Below are 6000 nucleotides of genomic sequence, written 5' to 3'. Positions count from 1 at the left end.
TAACTCTTGGTGATACTGATGGCAATTAGATGCATGAATATCTTTGGGAACAGGGTCTTGGGGCCCAGACCGTGAGGCTGTGTGTGCTCTCAGCCCCTCCAAACCCCAGGCAAGGATGAGTTTTTTGGAGGTGCAGATGTTGGCATTATTTAGCTGATATTTTACAGATGCTGCTGTACAGTTCTTATACGTTTCTTCATAAATTCAGCATAATTTCATATTTGTTATTGAACTCCAGACAGCAGATAGAAAAATTATTTCGGTTGGAAAGTTTTCAGGGCATGAAAGCAGATGATACCCAGACCAACTGTGGTATCACCATAATAATATATATCATCATAATAATTTCCACCTTGAGAATTAGGAGCTGCATGAAATAGCAGCATAAAATTGGTGTTTAGAATATAAACTTGGCACCAAGTTCTTTCTGCAGCTGCTGCAAAACTGCACACAAATCTCGTCACAGGAATAGTACCATTGTTTTTAATGGATTACATTTTATTAGATTTTGAAGAGTGTTCACATCATAAAATGCATGCAGGAAGTACTGTGTATGTAAAACACAGCTACATTAATTATGAAAGCTAGTAAATGAATCATACATTACTGCAAATATATTATGCATTGCTTACATCGCTTTGCCATGGCATGTTTGCACGATAGAAATAGAAACTAGAAAGGAAGGTTGGAAAAAAAAAAAACTAAGAAAAAAATAACAACATTAGCTGAGGAGGCAAGAAGAAAGAGGAAAAGCACAGAGGGAAGATGTGATACCAGCATGACCTTATTTTTATATGAAGCCAGACTAATGGCCCTTGTGATATTTGAGGTGATTTGAGTACCTGGACACTGCAAACCTGGGAGTTGAAGAGAACTCATGGGGTGATTTCTCTGTCAAAGTTATGTGTTATTTTGATAAGAGAATCATATGGCCTATCTCACAGAGCATTGCTAGAGCTCGCAGATTTGTCTCTATTTTTCAGAAAATGACTTTTCGTGCCTGTTTGCAGTTTTTAGCGAAGAGTTGGTGGTGTGCTGTATATGGAGAGTGAACTGGCTTTTTAAGATGATGACTTATTTCCTGCCAAATTTGCTTTAAGAAACCACTTCAGTTCTGTGCACGAGACTTCATGTTGCTTTGATTTATTATCCAGGATATAAATGGAGATCTGTCTGGTTTTTGTGGAACTCGGAGCAAAATTAGATTTTTCTCCTATAGGGAGAACACTAATATTTCACACAGCCAAAACACATTATCTTGTCCGTAAAACTCTCGCTGTATATTCATACATTAGGCGGGGAGGAGAGGCATACCATGAGCCTGCGGAGATAATGCACATTCAGCTCAACTTGCAGCCAAATCACGATGCGATGTAAGGCTGCTGATCCATCTTAAAAACTGCAGAGCAGGCTCCTTGAGTACGGGAAAACACAAACCCTCTGGCACCCCTGAGCTCGGTCTCTCTCCCCTCGCTTGGGTTCGTGCTGAACGTGGAGCCTCTCGCTCCCGGCAGGCAGGGAAGGCAGCTGCCTGCAGAGATAACGCTGGCGAGCTGGGCTTTTCTTTTGGCAGCTTTCTCTCCGAAGCAAGAGGTATTTTCCAAGTTGGTTATCCCATCGCTTGCGTTCCCCCTGAACCTGCCGGGCTGTTTCCATGTCTGCTGGTGGAAAGGGGAAAGCTGGGCTGGCGGAGCGGGGCAAGGGCTGGGTGCCCGGGAGCAGCAGCGGGAACCGCATCTGGGCTCCTGCAGACTACGCTGCCGGCCTTCCTCCTCCTGCGGCTTTCGGAGGGGCCCCTCTCTCTCGTCGGCATCGCACTGCTCTTGGCACCCGACCGGTCTCATTTGTCTTCAAGGCTCCAGCACAAACTGCAAGAGAAAACAGAATATGGAGTCGGTATTGCGTTAAAACCTTGCCAGGCTCTGCCCAGGCAGCAGGGATCCGATCTGACAGTCCGTTCCCAAAACCAACCTTCACTGGATTTTAAGAAGAGTTTTATTTTAGGCTTAATTTGGCATGTACACGTTTAACTGAAAAAGCTACTTCATTCTCTCTCTGCTCAGCGCTCGCTGCCATGCCACGCCACTGTAAAATACTGCAGGGACGGAGAGAGGCTGGGGGCTATTAACCTTACTGAAGACTTTCAGCTTTAAAGGACCTCTCCATGAAATAACTCAGGTTAATGAACCCTATGGAGATGTCCACTGACTTTTGTAGAGAAAAATCTTTGAAAGACGGAAACTTGAAACGGGAAGTTTGGGATGAGCTAAGCCTGAGGAGGAGGAATGCTGAGAGCAGACACAAGGGCAGGGGCTTGCTGCTGGCAACCTTTCTGGTAACTGCAGCAAACAGCACTGTTCTATAACCTGTGTTTCGCACAGCCGAGGCACTAGGACTGTTCTGGCACCTCATATACACAAATAGTTCTGAGAAATATTCAGGTTTTGATGTCAGCTGTTACTGCCCTCCAAGTCTGAACACCCAAGAAAGTCAGTCACATATTCATTTAGGTGTTAGACCTCACATCACATCTCTGAGATGAAATCATGGAAAAACGTTGGTTGGAAGGGACCTCTGGAGGTCTTGAGTCCAACCCCCCCCCCCAAAGCGGGGCTAATGTCAACATCAAACCGTAATAAGCTTTACAGTACGCAATCTGGAAAAGCCATGAAAGAATTACATCGCTCTCCCTCTCCCCTAGTGACTTTGGTGAGATCTTTCACATCACATTCTACCTTTGTCTCACTTTTGGCTGGATAAACTATTCTAGGGAAGTCTCAGGGACTGTACTGAGCACAGAATTGGATTTTCTAAGCCTATAAAGTTTTTGCTGCCCCAAGTACAATTCACCATCCATACTTAAAACCTCAAACACTGACCTAGGCGGCTGTCCTCGAGAAGGACATGGGCCACTGTGTTTAAATGGTTTGGACTGGGAAAGGGCCAGAGCCCGCTGAAATCTGTCTCCGCTGATCCCGGTGTGTTTTGGACCAAGCCCTGAAGGAAAATGATTGGGCCAAAACTCATGGTGTGTTTTGTACTTGGAAAGCACTCCCTCTTTGTGCCAGCCTGCCACGCAGCCCCTGGCAGGGGTAAGGACATGGCCCGGGTCCCTGCAGAGCCTCAGACAGCCCTGCCCACCCTCTTTCTGTGAAATAAAAGGAGAATAAAGCGCAAACAAAAATCTAGGAACTTTGCAAACAGATCAGGCAAATCAAAACCTCAGGGTTGCGTTATTTCCATTTGACAAACCCCTTCCTCCTCATCCATATTCAGTTCTTGCTCCCAAATCTTCCAGTGTCACCCATGCCAGAGAAGGGCTGCAATGCCAACGCTTCAAATTCAGGGACTTCGGATCAGCGTGGGAAGCTCAGCAGAGTGACTCTGGGACCCGTGGGACTCCACGGAACGTCTTTCTTCCCTTGGGATGCAAATCTGTCCTGCTTACCGTGGTCAGCTGGAGAAATCCACCTGACAGGGGATCGGTCCGGTGCCCTTTAACGCCATCTGGCTCACGTTAAGTCATTAATATCGCAAGAACGAACGCTGCGGCGTTGGTGTCGGGCAGGGACCAGGCGATGGCTGGCACGTCGGGCATCAGCAAGGTGGGCACATGGGCTGGCGTCGGGCTTCATCCCTCCTCGCCCCGGGAGGCTCCAGTGCAGAACCAGAGCTCTGCTCCCTTCTGTCTTATATTTCCACCACCTTAGAGCCAGTAAAAAAAAAAAAAAAAAAGCGTTTGGATGATTTCCGCTAGCTCCAGGCAATCTAGAACTTTTGCCAAAGAATTACATAGAGGCAGTATTAAAAAATAGGGTTGTCTCCAAAGTCTTTTAAATACAGAGGTTGCAATCGGCATCGTTCCTGGCAGGCAGGCAGGCAGGGAGACCGACCTACCCATCAGGACCCCATTTTGCGACTTACAGAGCCTGTCAGGAAAGATCGATAGTTGGCATGGTAACAAGCTCATTTCCCAAGAATAGAGCTCCTTTTTATTAAATTTGGCTGGCTATTGATCAGTTCCTGATCCACGTATCAAAACATGACAAGCACTTAATGAATCACAGATTTTTATTGAGGCGAATAAAAAAATAATAATAATATCACGAGGCAGCTGGGGACTGCTGCCTGCTTCCAAGGGCGGCCCACCGGCTGCGGCCAGAGCCGGGCACGGTGCAGGGGCTCCTGGGCTGGGGCAGGGATGGAAGATGAGCACAAACGTGACCTACTCCTATGGCAATTTCAAGGCCTGTTTTCTCCTGCCACGGATGTCTCTTAGAGCAGCATCCCCATCAAGCAGCTTTTTGTGCTGTGTGGGATTTTATCCCTCCTACCCACTCACTCTCTGCTGTCTGTGAATAAACAGTGATGCTGTGCAGTCTCTCCCCACAGCTCCCGGCCTTCCAAAGCCAGCGGTTTCCCAGAGGTTGCTCTTTGGACCTTGAAACATTTCACTCCCCAGCAGGCTCCCGGGTTCCCAACACATCTGCAACCCGCAGGCAGCACAGCCGTGTCATGCTGCAACGAAGTGATTGATACGGTCAGTCCATGCAGATTTGCTGATATCATCTCTAAAGTTGGTGTTAAACTTATTTACCTCGGTCCTCCCAAGCCAAGCTGTTCGCTTTGCATCCTTAAGCACATCGCCACAGCCCAGGCGGCAGCTTGGCCGGTCCTCGCAGCAGCCTGACATCCCTCCATTTGCCATCCTGGGGGTCCGCACTCCTCCAGTTTGTCGTCCCAGAGGGTGGTAGCTCCGGTATGGCACAGTACAAAACCCTCAGCCTTTCCACAGGAGCGATACAGTACATCAGGAAGATGATATGCCTGTTCAAATTGCTTTAACATGCATTTACATGAGAGATAATAACAGCTCCAAAGGCTTCTTCCAGCCTATTAAATAGTACTCACTTAAAATAGTGTCTGAATTCATGCTGAAATGACAGACTATAATAATCCAGTCATATCCATCCGGCATATACAGCTGACTGTAGATGCTTAGAAAAACTGCAAGATGTATTTATTTACATGATATGGTATATAATAGCTGATTTTTTTCAGGTTATCTCCTGTGACTGGTCTGATACAGAGAAGTTGCTGCAAGGGGTCTTTCTATCTCTCTCTGTCAGATATTTTAAGAGAGAAATAAACCTGACCATACACACAGATGTGTTAAAGCTTCCAAAAAACTAATGGTTCTGCAAACTAGGATAAAAATTTCAGACACAAGCTAAATACCCCAGCCATGCCCCTGCACCCCCTGGGGACAGTTCCCACATCATAACCAATGAATTCATGGTGAAGGCCACCATTTCAAGCAGCTTCACTTCAGGAAGTTCTTAAAAAAACATCAAAACTTTTAACAAATCAATGTACAGATTTTGAAAGGGCTCAAGCTCTAAGGCCAGGGAATTTGTAAGACTCTTGGGGAGTCTGAACCCCTCTTCCACTGTCTCCACAAAGAGCAGGACCCCAATGCAATGAACCATGAGGTAGGTGATGGTGTTCCTCTGAGGCCGAAGGGGCTTTATTCTTAAGCCCTCCATTGCTGTGTGCTACGTGGCATCAACCCAGAGCGACATGTGGCAACCCCTGACGTGGGTGTTTGTGCATCTTGATAGCGTCTGTTCCCTCTCCAACCATGACAGTTCTGCTCTGCACTGGCAAAGCTGGACAAGGGCAAGTCCTCCTTGAATCACTGAGTTGAACACAGAGCAACTCATGAGGCATCTTAAAGCCTTCAGCAGATTAAGCATCATACAGAAATATCACCATACATACTACGCAGCCAGCAATATCCACTCTTTTTTCCAGGTGGGAAATAGATCCCAACCGGTTTATCTGCCTGCAGCCACACCAGTGATCCTGCACCATGGATAGGACTCAAAACCACTGATGCTCAATGGTGTGCTTGGCGCACCATGCACAACCATACCTATATATACACTTCAGGGTGCAGTGCTATTGCTCACGTTCCTGCAGGACCATCACCACACATCA

General features: G+C 46.9%; 1 long non-coding RNA gene across 2 annotated transcripts in view; it reads right to left on the bottom strand.

Moving 5' to 3' along the window:
- Positions 1-317: 317 nt before the first annotated feature.
- The window catches only part of LOC138690655 (uncharacterized), a 103923-nt gene continuing 98240 nt past the window's right edge, over positions 318-6000 (bottom strand). For both annotated transcript variants that reach the window (XR_011329412.1, XR_011329413.1), the window contains exon 3: positions 318-1868. This is a non-coding gene — a long non-coding RNA (uncharacterized lncRNA). The remainder of the gene's footprint in view (positions 1869-6000) is intronic.

Source organism: Haliaeetus albicilla, chromosome 23 (genome assembly GCF_947461875.1).
Source record: "Haliaeetus albicilla chromosome 23, bHalAlb1.1, whole genome shotgun sequence".
Taxonomy (NCBI): Eukaryota; Metazoa; Chordata; class Aves; order Accipitriformes; family Accipitridae; genus Haliaeetus; species Haliaeetus albicilla.
The sequence above is the reverse complement of the archived record's forward strand: the minus strand, read 5'-3'. Positions and strand labels throughout refer to the sequence as shown.